The sequence below is a fragment of the Ambystoma mexicanum genome, chromosome 4p, assembly GCF_040938575.1.
Source record: "Ambystoma mexicanum isolate Mex_15411 chromosome 4p, UKY_AmexF1_1, whole genome shotgun sequence".
In the NCBI taxonomy this organism is placed as follows: Eukaryota; Metazoa; Chordata; class Amphibia; order Caudata; family Ambystomatidae; genus Ambystoma; species Ambystoma mexicanum.
This window is the reverse complement of record NC_090927.1, coordinates 1,078,918,656-1,078,935,997: the sequence shown is the minus strand read 5'-3', so window position 1 is coordinate 1,078,935,997 and position 17,342 is coordinate 1,078,918,656.

Here is a 17,342-nt window from a genome sequence, read left to right as displayed (position 1 = left end):
CAGAGCATGTGTTGCTTCACGGAGAGCTGATAATCATTGTGAGTTGTGAGCCACTAAAAGCTAAGCAGGTCAGTTAAATCTTTGCCTTTGTCATTGAAGTGTATTGATATGTGCAGGTGAGTCTTCTGTCCTGTGCTACTGTTTGTTTTCTTATTGCTGCTTGGTCATGATTCTTAAATGTAAACACTCTGCTCTCAAAAGTGAAAGCTTTGAAAGACTCTTGATATAACAAGCCTTTCCCACTCTTTGCCCTGGGGGTGAGAGGGCTGCTTTCTGCCTTTAACTTCCTCAATGTTGGGGTGTCTGGCTCCACCACTGACAACCAGGGGTAAATCCTGGAGGGAAACGGGCAGAGGTCTGCGCCCTGCGTCCTCCACGCGTCCCTAACGCTCCCAAACGCGACCACAGCCCTTACGGGCACAGCCCTATGTCCTATGCAGCCCCTCTGGTGCAGCCACCCACACAACTTAGGGTTAGGATCTGTGCTCTTCCATGTAGGCCTGGCCACCTAGGCCCCAGAAAGTGTCAAAGCCTGTTTTTGAAACCTTAGTGATGGTGGCCTAGGTGAAGATGATCTTGGTGGAATATTGATGCCTTTTTCCTCCCAGAAGCCACCCCGGGAGCATATTAAAATGAAGGGGTGTGCCTGCTCAGCTGCCCTCTCTTTAACCTCTCTGCCTTAGTGACATTAGTTCTGGGCTCTCCAGGCGAATGTGTCCATCCGGGAGAGAGCTAGGAATAGGACGTCTCTTTCTGCAGGTACAGTGGGGAAGACTCAGAGAGCTGCATGCCTGAGACATCTTTCCTTGTCCCTCGCTCATTGTTGTGTTCCCTAACTTCTAACTCTCTGCCAGGCCAGGCCCTGTTTCTTTTACTGCCAACCCCCCTGACCCCTCGTCTTCGACCGACTTCCCGCTCTATTATGCCTTCTCCTTTTTTGCTCTCTTCTATGGCCCTTTGAAAAGGAATGCAGGCCGAGCTAAGCCTCATGAAGGAAATCTACCAACAAAAGATGCACTCTTCACTTATGGGTTGAGCTGTGAGACGAGTAAGAAGGGCCGAAGGGGTGATTGGGTTGTTCAGCTGGGAGGCACCAGAGGCGTAGCCAGTATTGCCTACCAAATGGGGGCCGAAGCTAATGTAGTTGGGCCCACTGCACTGACAAAAATATCTGTAAATGACCACACAGCGCTGCTGATTGGGTATTTTCAGAATTTGGGTGGGCCTTGCCCCTCAAGCCCTACCCTGCCTCTGCTCTCACCCCCAGGGCAAAGTGTGGGAAAGGCTCGCTGCAGCAAGAGTCTTTCAAATCTTTCACTTTTGAGAACAGAGTGTTTACATTTAAAAATCATGAACAAGCAGCAATAAGAAGGCATGCAGTAACCTAGGACAGGAGACTGCCCTGTGCATATCAATACACCCCAATGAGAAAGGCAAAGATTTAACTGACCTGCTTAGCTATTAGTGGCTCACACATCTCAATGATTATCATCTCTGCGTGAAGCAAAACATCCTCTGAATTGGGGTGAAAGACAGATCTAATGTGCCAAAGGACGGCAACATTGAAATTCAGTTTCTTGCTCTCTGAGGAAGGAGGGTCGACAGCCCAATGGGTTAATGCACCTCCTGCAGCCTCCTATGTGTTGCCTGCAGGCGACACATTCAGTGCTGGTGAGATGCTGATACAGGTTGGCTTGCTATGCAGGGGCCGGTGGTCACCTCACAGCGACTCGACAAGGTGTCCTGTTTGAGTCCCAGTGCAAATATCGTATCAACCATGACCCGTAGATTACACTTTTTCCCCCTTGTATTTTCCCCTCAGTTGGGGCCAGAGAGACAAGCTTTTGTATGGGTGTTCCCAAGGCCAGAGTGCAGAAAACAAAGGCACAACTGTTAGTAGGAATGCAGGTATTGAAGGGGCATTAACTGTTGGCTGATCGCGCAGGGCAATGCATACCTATTTTCAATTAAAAAAAAAAAACACATTTTTTAAATGCCCAGGAGGTTCCAGACATTGGATTAGAACTCTGGTCCCCAGCATCACAAGACCAAGCGCTTAGCAGTTGAGCCACTGATGGCTGTGCTCATGAGAGCTGCTTTTGGGCGTATATATCTTTCTTCTGCACGCCCCTGTGAGCATACCCATTTGCATTGTGAAATATGTTCACTGGAGAAAATGAGGATAGAACATCTGGCTCCCCGCTCCCCGCTCCCCGCTCCACCAAATACCAGCTAACTGCAGTGGCCTAGAGGTTAAGTGCTTGCCTTACAGCGCTGGGGGCCTGGGTTCGAGTCCTGCTTTCGGCACATAAACGCAATAGTGGGTGCCCACTCTCCTTCTAAAAGGTTCAGTGGGTATGAAAAGAGTTCCTTGGTAAAGGGAGAGTGGAAGAAAGCGAGAGGTGGGACTGAGGAAGTGCAGGGTAAAGGAGGAGGCGGGGCAGGCTAAAAGGGGAGGTAGGGCTGATTGAATGAGTCCCTGTGGAGAGAAGATGGGGCTGGGTGAGTGGGGGTAGGTCTAGGGAGGGTGGCAGAGAGGGGGGACTGTGGAAGTGCAGGGTAAGGAGGAGGAGGGGGAGGTAGAACTGGATGAAAAAAAAAATGTCAGCCCATGCTCTGGTCCCTTTTTCCTTCTCAATGCACCCTTCCCCCCACATTAGGGCCCTCCTACACACCCCCCTCTATAATGCAGGGCCCTCCTCCACCATCACACTATCACTAGGGCCCCCCCTTTATCCTACATCCTAGGGCCCCCCCTTTATCCTACATCCCCAGGCCTACCTACCCCCACTCACTCAGCCCCACCTCCTCTCCACAAAGACCCGTTCATCCAGCCCTACCTCCCCCGCCTCCTCCTTCACCCTGCACTTCCACAGTCCCGCCTCTCTGCTTTCTTCCACCCTCTACCAGTGAACTCTTTTCATACCCACTGAACCTTCTGCTTTCTTCCACCCTCTACCAGTGAACTCTTTTCATACCCACTGAACCTTTTAGAAGGAGTGCTGGCACCCACTATTCCGTTTATGTGCCGAAAGCAGGATTCGAACCCAGACCCCCAGCGCTGTAACGCAAGCACTTAACCTCTAGGCCACTGCAGTTAGCTGGTATTTGGTGGAGCGGGGGGCCAGATGTTCTGTCCACATTTTCTTCAGTGAACATGTTTCACAATGCAAATGGGTATGCTCACAGGACCATGCAGAAGAATGATAAATACGCCCAAAAGGTGCTCTCAGAAAAACAGCCACCAGAGGCTCAAGCAGGTAAGTGCTTGGTCTTGGAATGCTGGGTGCCTGAGTTCTAATCCAATGTCTGGAATCTCTGGGCATGTTTTTTAAAAAAAATTGTAAAAAGTTTTTTTATTGAAAATGGGTATGCATTGCCGGCGCGATCAGCCAACAATTAATGCCCCTTCAATACCTGCATTCCTACTAACAGTTGTGCCTTTTTTTCCTGCACTCTGGCCTTCGTAACACCCATACAAAAGCTTGTCCCTCTGGCCCCAACAGACTGGAAAAAAAGCAGGGGTAAAAGTGTAATCTACAGGTCATGGTGTATTTGATAATTGCACTGGGACTCAAACAGGACACCTTCTCGAGGCGCTGTGAGGCGACCACCGGCCCCTGCATAGCAAGCCAACCTGTATCAGCATCTCACCAGCAGCTGAACGTGTCGCCTGCAGGTTACACATAGGAGGCTGCAGTAGGTCCATTAACCCATTGGGCTGTCGACCCTCCTTCCTCAGAGAGCAGGAAACTGAATTTCCATGTTGCCTTCCTTTGGCACATTAGATCTATCTTTCACCCCAATTCAGAGCATGTGTTGCTTCACGGAGAGCTGATAATCATTGTGAGTTGTGAGCCACTAAAAGCTAAGCAGGTCAGTTAAATCTTTGCCTTTGTCATTGAAGTGTATTGATATGTGCAGGTGAGTCTTCTGTCCTGTGCTACTGTTTGTTTTCTTATTGCTGCTTGGTCATGATTCTTAAATGTAAACACTCTGCTCTCAAAAGTGAAAGCTTTGAAAGACTCTTGATATAACAAGCCTTTCCCACTCTTTGCCCTGGGGGTGAGAGGGCTGCTTTCTGCCTTTAACTTCCTCAATGTTGGGGTGTCTGGCTCCACCACTGACAACCAGGGGTAAATCCTGGAGGGAAACGGGCAGAGGTCTGCGCCCTGCGTCCTCCACGCGTCCCTAACGCTCCCAAACGCGACCACAGCCCTTACGGGCACAGCCCTATGTCCTATGCAGCCCCTCTGGTGCAGCCACCCACACAACTTAGGGTTAGGATCTGTGCTCTTCCATGTAGGCCTGGCCACCTAGGCCCCAGAAAGTGTCACAGCCTGTTTTTGAAACCTTAGTGATGGTGGCCTAGGTGAAGATGATCTTGGTGGAATATTGATGCCTTTTTCCTCCCAGAAGCCACCCCGGGAGCATATTAAAATGAAGGGGTGTGCCTGCTCAGCTGCCCTCTCTTTAACCTCTCTGCCTTAGTGACATTAGTTCTGGGCTCTCCAGGCGAATGTGTCCATCCGGGAGAGAGCTAGGAATAGGACGTCTCTTTCTGCAGGTACAGTGGGGAAGACTCAGAGAGCTGCATGCCTGAGACATCTTTCCTTGTCCCTCGCTCATTGTTGTGTTCCCTAACTTCTAACTCTCTGCCAGGCCAGGCCCTGTTTCTTTTACTGCCAACCCCCCTGACTCCTCGTCTTCGACCGACTTCCCGCTCTATTATGCCTTCTCCTTTTTTGCTCTCTTCTATGGCCCTTTGAAAAGGAATGCAGGCCGAGCTAAGCCTCATGAAGGAAATCTACCAACAAAAGATGCACTCTTCACTTATGGGTTGAGCTGTGAGACGAGTAAGAAGGGCCGAAGGGGTGATTGGGTTGTTCAGCTGGGAGGCACCAGAGGCGTAGCCAGTATTGCCTACCAAATGGGGGCCGAAGCTAATGTAGTTGGGCCCACTGCACTGACAAAAATATCTGTAAATGACCACACAGCGCTGCTGATTGGGTATTTGCAGAATTTGGGTGGGCCTTGCCCCTCAAGCCCTACCCTGCCTCTGCTCTCACCCCCAGGGCAAAGTGTGGGAAAGGCTCGCTGCAGCAAGAGTCTTTCAAATCTTTCACTTTTGAGAACAGAGTGTTTACATTTAAAAATCATGAACAAGCAGCAATAAGAAGGCATGCAGTAACCTAGGACAGGAGACTGCCCTGTGCATATCAATACACCCCAATGAGAAAGGCAAAGATTTAACTGACCTGCTTAGCTATTAGTGGCTCACACATCTCAATGATTATCATCTCTGCGTGAAGCAAAACATCCTCTGAATTGGGGTGAAAGACAGATCTAATGTGCCAAAGGAAGGCAACATTGAAATTCAGTTTCTTGCTCTCTGAGGAAGGAGGGTCGACAGCCCAATGGGTTAATGCACCTCCTGCAGCCTCCTATGTGTTGCCTGCAGGCGACACATTCAGTGCTGGTGAGATGCTGATACAGGTTGGCTTTCTATGCAGGGGCCGGTGGTCACCTCACAGCGACTCGACAAGGTGTCCTGTTTGAGTCCCAGTGCAAATATCGTATCAACCATGACCCGTAGATTACACTTTTTCCCCCTTGTATTTTCCCCTCAGTTGGGGCCAGAGAGACAAGCTTTTGTATGGGTGTTCCCAAGGCCAGAGTGCAGAAAACAAAGGCACAACTGTTAGTAGGAATGCAGGTATTGAAGGGGCATTAACTGTTGGCTGATCGCGCAGGGCAATGCATACCTATTTTCAATTAAAAAAAAAAAAACACATTTTTTAAATGCCCAGGAGGTTCCAGACATTGGATTAGAACTCTGGTCCCCAGCATCACAAGACCAAGCGCTTAGCAGTTGAGCCACTGATGGCTGTGCTCATGAGAGCTGCTTTTGGGCGTATATATCTTTCTTCTGCACGCCCCTGTGAGCATACCCATTTGCATTGTGAAATATGTTCACTGGAGAAAATGAGGATAGAACATCTGGCTCCCCGCTCCCCGCTCCCCGCTCCACCAAATACCAGCTAACTGCAGTGGCCTAGAGGTTAAGTGCTTGTCTTACAGCGCTGGGGGCCTGGGTTCGAGTCCTGCTTTCGGCACATAAACGCAATAGTGGGTGCCCACTCTCCTTCTAAAAGGTTCAGTGGGTATGAAAAGAGTTCCTTGGTAAAGGGAGAGTGGAAGAAAGCGAGAGGTGGGACTGAGGAAGTGCAGGGTAAAGGAGGAGGCGGGGCAGGCTAAAAGGGGAGGTAGGGCTGATTGAATGAGTCCCTGTGGAGAGAAGATGGGGCTGGGTGAGTGGGGGTAGGTCTAGGGAGGGTGGCAGAGAGGTGGGACTGTGGAAGTGCAAGGTAAGGAGGAGGAGGGGGGGGTAGAACTGGATGAAAAAAAAAATGTCAGCCCATGCTCTGGTCCCTTTTTCCTTCTCAATGCACCCTTCCCCCCACATTAGGGCCCTCCTACACACCCCCCTCTATAATGCAGGGCCCTCCTCCACCATCACACTATCACTAGGGCCCCCCCTTTATCCTACATCCTAGGGCCCCCCCTTTATCCTACATCCCCAGGCCTACCTACCCCCACTCACTCAGCCCCACCTCCTCTCCACAAAGACCCGTTCATCCAGCCCTACCTCCCCCGCCTCCTCCTTCACCCTGCACTTCCACAGTCCCGCCTCTCTGCTTTCTTCCACCCTCTACCAGTGAACTCTTTTCATACCCACTGAACCTTCTGCTTTCTTCCACCCTCTACCAGTGAACTCTTTTCATACCCACTGAACCTTTTAGAAGGAGTGCTGGCACCCACTATTCCGTTTATGTGCCGAAAGCAGGATTCGAACCCAGACCCCCAGCGCTGTAACGCAAGCACTTAACCTCTAGGCCACTGCAGTAAGCTGGTATTTGGTGGAGCGGGGGGCCAGATGTTCTGTCCACATTTTCTTCAGTGAACATGTTTCACAATGCAAATGGGTATGCTCACAGGACCATGCAGAAGAATGATAAATACGCCCAAAAGGTGCTCTCAGAAAAACAGCCACCAGAGGCTCAAGCAGGTAAGTGCTTGGTCTTGGAATGCTGGGGGCCTGAGTTCTAATCCAATGTCTGGAATCTCTGGGCATGTTTTTTAAAAAAAATTGTAAAAAGTTTTTTTATTGAAAATGGGTATGCATTGCCGGCGCGATCAGCCAACAATTAATGCCCCTTCAATACCTGCATTCCTACTAACAGTTGTGCCTTTTTTTCCTGCACTCTGGCCTTCGTAACACCCATACAAAAGCTTGTCCCTCTGGCCCCAACAGACTGGAAAAAAAGCAGGGGTAAAAGTGTAATCTACAGGTCATGGTGTATTTGATAATTGCACTGGGACTCAAACAGGACACCTTCTCGAGGCGCTGTGAGGCGACCACCGGCCCCTGCATAGCAAGCCAACCTGTATCAGCATCTCACCAGCAGCTGAACGTGTCGCCTGCAGGTTACACATAGGAGGCTGCAGTAGGTCCATTAACCCATTGGGCTGTCGACCCTCCTTCCTCAGAGAGCAGGAAACTGAATTTCCATGTTGCCTTCCTTTGGCACATTAGATCTATCTTTCACCCCAATTCAGAGCATGTGTTGCTTCACGGAGAGCTGATAATCATTGTGAGTTGTGAGCCACTAAAAGCTAAGCAGGTCAGTTAAATCTTTGCCTTTGTCATTGAAGTGTATTGATATGTGCAGGTGAGTCTTCTGTCCTGTGCTACTGTTTGTTTTCTTATTGCTGCTTGGTCATGATTCTTAAATGTAAACACTCTGCTCTCAAAAGTGAAAGCTTTGAAAGACTATTGATATAACAAGCCTTTCCCACTCTTTGCCCTGGGGGTGAGAGGGCTGCTTTCTGCCTTTAACTTCCTCAATGTTGGGGTGTCTGGCTCCACCACTGACAACCAGGGGTAAATCCTGGAGGGAAACGGGCAGAGGTCTGCGCTCTGCGTCCTCCACGCGTCCCTAACGCTCCCAAACGCGACCACAGCCCTTACGGGCACAGCCCTATGTCCTATGCAGCCCCTCTGGTGCAGCCACCCACACAACTTAGGGTTAGGATCTGTGCTCTTCCATGTAGGCCTGGCCACCTAGGCCCCAGAAAGTGTCACAGCCTGTTTTTGAAACCTTAGTGATGGTGGCCTAGGTGAAGATGATCTTGGTGGAATATTGATGCCTTTTTCCTCCCAGAAGCCACCCCGGGAGCATATTAAAATGAAGGGGTGTGCCTGCTCAGCTGCCCTCTCTTTAACCTCTCTGCCTTAGTGACATTAGTTCTGGGCTCTCCAGGCGAATGTGTCCATCCGGGAGAGAGCTAGGAATAGGACGTCTCTTTCTGCAGGTACAGTGGGGAAGACTCAGAGAGCTGCATGCCTGAGACATCTTTCCTTGTCCCTCGCTCATTGTTGTGTTCCCTAACTTCTAACTCTCTGCCAGGCCAGGCCCTGTTTCTTTTACTGCCAACCCCCCTGACCCCTCGTCTTCGACCGACTTCCCGCTCTATTATGCCTTCTCCTTTTTTGCTCTCTTCTATGGCCCTTTGAAAAGGAATGCAGGCCGAGCTAAGCCTCATGAAGGAAATCTACCAACAAAAGATGCACTCTTCACTTATGGGTTGAGCTGTGAGACGAGTAAGAAGGGCCGAAGGGGTGATTGGGTTGTTCAGCTGGGAGGCACCAGAGGCGTAGCCAGTATTGCCTACCAAATGGGGGCCGAAGCTAATGTAGTTGGGCCCACTGCACTGACAAAAATATCTGTAAATGACCACACAGCGCTGCTGATTGGGTATTTGCAGAATTTGGGTGGGCCTTGCCCCTCAAGCCCTACCCTGCCTCTGCTCTCACCCCCAGGGCAAAGTGTGGGAAAGGCTCGCTGCAGCAAGAGTCTTTCAAATCTTTCACTTTTGAGAACAGAGTGTTTACATTTAAAAATCATGAACAAGCAGCAATAAGAAGGCATGCAGTAACCTAGGACAGGAGACTGCCCTGTGCATATCAATACACCCCAATGAGAAAGGCAAAGATTTAACTGACCTGCTTAGCTATTAGTGGCTCACACATCTCAATGATTATCATCTCTGCGTGAAGCAAAACATCCTCTGAATTGGGGTGAAAGACAGATCTAATGTGCCAAAGGAAGGCAACATTGAAATTCAGTTTCTTGCTCTCTGAGGAAGGAGGGTCGACAGCCCAATGGGTTAATGCACCTCCTGCAGCCTCCTATGTGTTGCCTGCAGGCGACACATTCAGTGCTGGTGAGATGCTGATACAGGTTGGCTTGCTATGCAGGGGCCGGTGGTCACCTCACAGCGACTCGACAAGGTGTCCTGTTTGAGTCCCAGTGCAAATATCGTATCAACCATGACCCGTAGATTACACTTTTTCCCCCTTGTATTTTCCCCTCAGTTGGGGCCAGAGAGACAAGCTTTTGTATGGGTGTTCCCAAGGCCAGAGTGCAGAAAACAAAGGCACAACTGTTAGTAGGAATGCAGGTATTGAAGGGGCATTAACTGTTGGCTGATCGCGCAGGGCAATGCATACCTATTTTCAATTAAAAAAAAAAAAAACACATTTTTTAAATGCCCAGGAGGTTCCAGACATTGGATTAGAACTCTGGTCCCCAGCATCACAAGACCAAGCGCTTAGCAGTTGAGCCACTGATGGCTGTGCTCATGAGAGCTGCTTTTGGGCGTATATATCTTTCTTCTGCACGCCCCTGTGAGCATACCCATTTGCATTGTGAAATATGTTCACTGGAGAAAATGAGGATAGAACATCTGGCTCCCCGCTCCCCGCTCCACCAAATACCAGCTAACTGCAGTGGCCTAGAGGTTAAGTGCTTGCCTTACAGCGCTGGGGGCCTGGGTTCGAGTCCTGCTTTCGGCACATAAACGCAATAGTGGGTGCCCACTCTCCTTCTAAAAGGTTCAGTGGGTATGAAAAGAGTTCCTTGGTAAAGGGAGAGTGGAAGAAAGCGAGAGGTGGGACTGAGGAAGTGCAGGGTAAAGGAGGAGGCGGGGCAGGCTAAAAGGGGAGGTAGGGCTGATTGAATGAGTCCCTGTGGAGAGAAGATGGGGCTGGGTGAGTGGGGGTAGGTCTAGGGAGGGTGGCAGAGAGGTGGGACCGTGGAAGTGCAGGGTAAGGAGGAGGAGGGGGAGGTAGAACTGGATGAAAAAAAAAATGTCAGCCCATGCTCTGGTCCCTTTTTCCTTCTCAATGCACCCTTCCCCCCACATTAGGGCCCTCCTACACACCCCCCTCTATAATGCAGGGCCCTCCTCCACCATCACACTATCACTAGGGCCCCCCCTTTATCCTACATCCTAGGGCCCCCCCTTTATCCTACATCCCCAGGCCTACCTACCCCCACTCACTCAGCCCCACCTCCTCTCCACAAAGACCCGTTCATCCAGCCCTACCTCCCCCACCTCCTCCTTCACCCTGCACTTCCACAGTCCCGCCTCTCTGCTTTCTTCCACCCTCTACCAGTGAACTCTTTTCATACCCACTGAACCTTCTGCTTTCTTCCACCCTCTACCAGTGAACTCTTTTCATACCCACTGAACCTTTTAGAAGGAGTGCTGGCACCCACTATTCCGTTTATGTGCCAAAAGCAGGATTCGAACCCAGACCCCCAGCGCTGTAACGCAAGCACTTAACCTCTAGGCCACTGCAGTTAGCTGGTATTTGGTGGAGCGGGGGGCCAGATGTTCTGTCCACATTTTCTTCAGTGAACATGTTTCACAATGCAAATGGGTATGCTCACAGGACCATGCAGAAGAATGATAAATACGCCCAAAAGGTGCTCTCAGAAAAACAGCCACCAGAGGCTCAAGCAGGTAAGTGCTTGGTCTTGGAATGCTGGGGGCCTGAGTTCTAATCCAATGTCTGGAATCTCTGGGCATGTTTTTTAAAAAAAATTGTAAAAAGTTTTTTTATTGAAAATGGGTATGCATTGCCGGCGCGATCAGCCAACAATTAATGCCCCTTCAATACCTGCATTCCTACTAACAGTTGTGCCTTTTTTTCCTGCACTCTGGCCTTCGTAACACCCATACAAAAGCTTGTCCCTCTGGCCCCAACAGACTGGAAAAAAAGCAGGGGTAAAAGTGTAATCTACAGGTCATGGTGTATTTGATAATTGCACTGGGACTCAAACAGGACACCTTCTCGAGGCGCTGTGAGGCGACCACCGGCCCCTGCATAGCAAGCCAACCTGTATCAGCATCTCACCAGCAGCTGAACGTGTCGCCTGCAGGTTACACATAGGAGGCTGCAGTAGGTCCATTAACCCATTGGGCTGTCGACCCTCCTTCCTCAGAGAGCAGGAAACTGAATTTCCATGTTGCCTTCCTTTGGCACATTAGATCTATCTTTCACCCCAATTCAGAGCATGTGTTGCTTCACGGAGAGCTGATAATCATTGTGAGTTGTGAGCCACTAAAAGCTAAGCAGGTCAGTTAAATCTTTGCCTTTGTCATTGAAGTGTATTGATATGTGCAGGTGAGTCTTCTGTCCTGTGCTACTGTTTGTTTTCTTATTGCTGCTTGGTCATGATTCTTAAATGTAAACACTCTGCTCTCAAAAGTGAAAGCTTTGAAAGACTCTTGATATAACAAGCCTTTCCCACTCTTTGCCCTGGGGGTGAGAGGGCTGCTTTCTGCCTTTAACTTCCTCAATGTTGGGGTGTCTGGCTCCACCACTGACAACCAGGGGTAAATCCTGGAGGGAAACGGGCAGAGGTCTGCGCCCTGCGTCCTCCACGCGTCCCTAACGCTCCCAAACGCGACCACAGCCCTTACGGGCACAGCCCTATGTCCTATGCAGCCCCTCTGGTGCAGCCACCCACACAACTTAGGGTTAGGATCTGTGCTCTTCCATGTAGGCCTGGCCACCTAGGCCCCAGAAAGTGTCACAGCCTGTTTTTGAAACCTTAGTGATGGTGGCCTAGGTGAAGATGATCTTGGTGGAATATTGATGCCTTTTTCCTCCCAGAAGCCACCCCGGGAGCATATTAAAATGAAGGGGTGTGCCTGCTCAGCTGCCCTCTCTTTAACCTCTCTGCCTTAGTGACATTAGTTCTGGGCTCTCCAGGCGAATGTGTCCATCCGGGAGAGAGCTAGGAATAGGACGTCTCTTTCTGCAGGTACAGTGGGGAAGACTCAGAGAGCTGCATGCCTGAGACATCTTTCCTTGTCCCTCGCTCATTGTTGTGTTCCCTAACTTCTAACTCTCTGCCAGGCCAGGCCCTGTTTCTTTTACTGCCAACCCCCCTGACCCCTCGTCTTCGACCGACTTCCCGCTCTATTATGCCTTCTCCTTTTTTGCTCTCTTCTATGGCCCTTTGAAAAGGAATGCAGGCCGAGCTAAGCCTCATGAAGGAAATCTACCAACAAAAGATGCACTCTTCACTTATGGGTTGAGCTGTGAGACGAGTAAGAAGGGCCGAAGGGGTGATTGGGTTGTTCAGCTGGGAGGCACCAGAGGCGTAGCCAGTATTGCCTACCAAATGGGGGCCGAAGCTAATGTAGTTGGGCCCACTGCACTGACAAAAATATCTGTAAATGACCACACAGCGCTGCTGATTGGGTATTTGCAGAATTTGGGTGGGCCTTGCCCCTCAAGCCCTACCCTGCCTCTGCTCTCACCCCCAGGGCAAAGTGTGGGAAAGGCTCGCTGCAGCAAGAGTCTTTCAAATCTTTCACTTTTGAGAACAGAGTGTTTACATTTAAAAATCATGAACAAGCAGCAATAAGAAGGCATGCAGTAACCTAGGACAGGAGACTGCCCTGTGCATATCAATACACCCCAATGAGAAAGGCAAAGATTTAACTGACCTGCTTAGCTATTAGTGGCTCACACATCTCAATGATTATCATCTCTGCGTGAAGCAAAACATCCTCTGAATTGGGGTGAAAGACAGATCTAATGTGCCAAAGGAAGGCAACATTGAAATTCAGTTTCTTGCTCTCTGAGGAAGGAGGGTCGACAGCCCAATGGGTTAATGCACCTCCTGCAGCCTCCTATGTGTTGCCTGCAGGCGACACATTCAGTGCTGGTGAGATGCTGATACAGGTTGGCTTGCTATGCAGGGGCCGGTGGTCACCTCACAGCGACTCGACAAGGTGTCCTGTTTGAGTCCCAGTGCAAATATCGTATCAACCATGACCCGTAGATTACACTTTTTCCCCCTTGTATTTTCCCCTCAGTTGGGGCCAGAGAGACAAGCTTTTGTATGGGTGTTCCCAAGGCCAGAGTGCAGAAAACAAAGGCACAACTGTTAGTAGGAATGCAGGTATTGAAGGGGCATTAACTGTTGGCTGATCGCGCAGGGCAATGCATACCTATTTTCAATTAAAAAAAAAAAAACACGTTTTTTAAATGCCCAGGAGGTTCCAGACATTGGATTAGAACTCTGGTCCCCAGCATCACAAGACCAAGCGCTTAGCAGTTGAGCCACTGATGGCTGTGCTCATGAGAGCTGCTTTTGGGCGTATATATCTTTCTTCTGCACGCCCCTGTGAGCATACCCATTTGCATTGTGAAATATGTTCACTGGAGAAAATGAGGATAGAACATCTGGCTCCCCGCTCCCCGCTCCCCGCTCCACCAAATACCAGCTAACTGCAGTGGCCTAGAGGTTAAGTGCTTGCCTTACAGCGCTGGGGGCCTGGGTTCGAGTCCTGCTTTCGGCACATAAACGCAATAGTGGGTGCCCACTCTCCTTCTAAAAGGTTCAGTGGGTATGAAAAGAGTTCCTTGGTAAAGGGAGAGTGGAAGAAAGCGAGAGGTGGGACTGAGGAAGTGCAGGGTAAAGGAGGAGGCGGGGCAGGCTAAAAGGGGAGGTAGGGCTGATTGAATGAGTCCCTGTGGAGAGAAGATGGGGCTGGGTGAGTGGGGGTAGGTCTAGGGAGGGTGGCAGAGAGGTGGGACTGTGGAAGTGCAAGGTAAGGAGGAGGAGGGGGAGGTAGAACTGGATGAAAAAAAAAATGTCAGCCCATGCTCTGGTCCCTTTTTCCTTCTCAATGCACCCTTCCCCCCACATTAGGGCCCTCCTACACACCCCCCTCTATAATGCAGGGCCCTCCTCCACCATCACACTATCACTAGGGCCCCCCCTTTATCCTACATCCTAGGGCCCCCCCTTTATCCTACATCCCCAGGCCTACCTACCCCCACTCACTCAGCCCCACCTCCTCTCCACAAAGACCCGTTCATCCAGCCCTACCTCCCCCGCCTCCTCCTTCACCCTGCACTTCCACAGTCCCGCCTCTCTGCTTTCTTCCACCCTCTACCAGTGAACTCTTTTCATACCCACTGAACCTTCTGCTTTCTTCCACCCTCTACCAGTGAACTCTTTTCATACCCACTGAACCTTTTAGAAGGAGTGCTGGCACCCACTATTCCGTTTATGTGCCGAAAGCAGGATTCGAACCCAGACCCCCAGCGCTGTAACGCAAGCACTTAACCTCTAGGCCACTGCAGTTAGCTGGTATTTGGTGGAGCGGGGGGCCAGATGTTCTGTCCACATTTTCTTCAGTGAACATGTTTCACAATGCAAATGGGTATGCTCACAGGACCATGCAGAAGAATGATAAATACGCCCAAAAGGTGCTCTCAGAAAAACAGCCACCAGAGGCTCAAGCAGGTAAGTGCTTGGTCTTGGAATGCTGGGGGCCTGAGTTCTAATCCAATGTCTGGAATCTCTGGGCATGTTTTTTAAAAAAAATTGTAAAAAGTTTTTTTATTGAAAATGGGTATGCATTGCCGGCGCGATCAGCCAACAATTAATGCCCCTTCAATACCTGCATTCCTACTAACAGTTGTGCCTTTTTTTCCTGCACTCTGGCCTTCGTAACACCCATACAAAAGCTTGTCCCTCTGGCCCCAACAGACTGGAAAAAAAGCAGGGGTAAAAGTGTAATCTACAGGTCATGGTGTATTTGATAATTGCACTGGGACTCAAACAGGACACCTTCTCGAGGCGCTGTGAGGCGACCACCGGCCCCTGCATAGCAAGCCAACCTGTATCAGCATCTCACCAGCAGCTGAACGTGTCGCCTGCAGGTTACACATAGGAGGCTGCAGTAGGTCCATTAACCCATTGGGCTGTCGACCCTCCTTCCTCAGAGAGCAGGAAACTGAATTTCCATGTTGCCTTCCTTTGGCACATTAGATCTATCTTTCACCCCAATTCAGAGCATGTGTTGCTTCACGGAGAGCTGATAATCATTGTGAGTTGTGAGCCACTAAAAGCTAAGCAGGTCAGTTAAATCTTTGCCTTTGTCATTGAAGTGTATTGATATGTGCAGGTGAGTCTTCTGTCCTGTGCTACTGTTTGTTTTCTTATTGCTGCTTGGTCATGATTCTTAAATGTAAACACTCTGCTCTCAAAAGTGAAAGCTTTGAAAGACTCTTGATATAACAAGCCTTTCCCACTCTTTGCCCTGGGGGTGAGAGGGCTGCTTTCTGCCTTTAACTTCCTCAATGTTGGGGTGTCTGGCTCCACCACTGACAACCAGGGGTAAATCCTGGAGGGAAACGGGCAGAGGTCTGCGCCCTGCGTCCTCCACGCGTCCCTAACGCTCCCAAACGCGACCACAGCCCTTACGGGCACAGCCCTATGTCCTATGCAGCCCCTCTGGTGCAGCCACCCACACAACTTAGGGTTAGGATCTGTGCTCTTCCATGTAGGCCTGGCCACCTAGGCCCCAGAAAGTGTCACAGCCTGTTTTTGAAACCTTAGTGATGGTGGCCTAGGTGAAGATGATCTTGGTGGAATATTGATGCCTTTTTCCTCCCAGAAGCCACCCCGGGAGCATATGAAAATGAAGGGGTGTGCCTGCTCAGCTGCCCTCTCTTTAACCTCTCTGCCTTAGTGACATTAGTTCTGGGCTCTCCAGGCGAATGTGTCCATCCGGGAGAGAGCTAGGAATAGGACGTCTCTTTCTGCAGGTACAGTGGGGAAGACTCAGAGAGCTGCATGCCTGAGACATCTTTCCTTGTCCCTCGCTCATTGTTGTGTTCCCTAACTTCTAACTCTCTGCCAGGCCAGGCCCTGTTTCTTTTACTGCCAACCCCCCTGACCCCTCGTCTTCGACCGACTTCCCGCTCTATTATGCCTTCTCCTTTTTTGCTCTCTTCTATGGCCCTTTGAAAAGGAATGCAGGCCGAGCTAAGCCTCATGAAGGAAATCTACCAACAAAAGATGCACTCTTCACTTATGGGTTGAGCTGTGAGACGAGTAAGAAGGGCCGAAGGGGTGATTGGGTTGTTCAGCTGGGAGGCACCAGAGGCGTAGCCAGTATTGCCTACCAAATGGGGGCCGAAGCTAATGTAGTTGGGCCCACTGCACTGACAAAAATATCTGTAAATGACCACACAGCGCTGCTGATTGGGTATTTGCAGAATTTGGGTGGGCCTTGCCCCTCAAGCCCTACCCTGCCTCTGCTCTCACCCCCAGGGCAAAGTGTGGGAAAGGCTCGCTGCAGCAAGAGTCTTTCAAATCTTTCACTTTTGAGAACAGAGTGTTTACATTTAAAAATCATGAACAAGCAGCAATAAGAAGGCATGCAGTAACCTAGGACAGGAGACTGCCCTGTGCATATCAATACACCCCAATGAGAAAGGCAAAGATTTAACTGACCTGCTTAGCTATTAGTGGCTCACACATCTCAATGATTATCATCTCTGCGTGAAGCAAAACATCCTCTGAATTGGGGTGAAAGACAGATCTAATGTGCCAAAGGACGGCAACATTGAAATTCAGTTTCTTGCTCTCTGAGGAAGGAGGGTCGACAGCCCAATGGGTTAATGCACCTCCTGCAGCCTCCTATGTGTTGCCTGCAGGCGACACATTCAGTGCTGGTGAGATGCTGATACAGGTTGGCTTGCTATGCAGGGGCCGGTGGTCACCTCACAGCGACTCGACAAGGTGTCCTGTTTGAGTCCCAGTGCAAATATCGTATCAACCATGACCCGTAGATTACACTTTTTCCCCCTTGTATTTTCCCCTCAGTTGGGGCCAGAGAGACAAGCTTTTGTATGGGTGTTCCCAAGGCCAGAGTGCAGAAAACAAAGGCACAACTGTTAGTAGGAATGCAGGTATTGAAGGGGCATTAACTGTTGGCTGATCGCGCAGGGCAATGCATACCTATTTTCAATTAAAAAAAAAAAACACATTTTTTAAATGCCCAGGAGGTTCCAGACATTGGATTAGAACTCTGGTCCCCAGCATCACAAGACCAAGCGCTTAGCAGTTGAGCCACTGATGGCTGTGCTCATGAGAGCTGCTTTTGGGCGTATATAT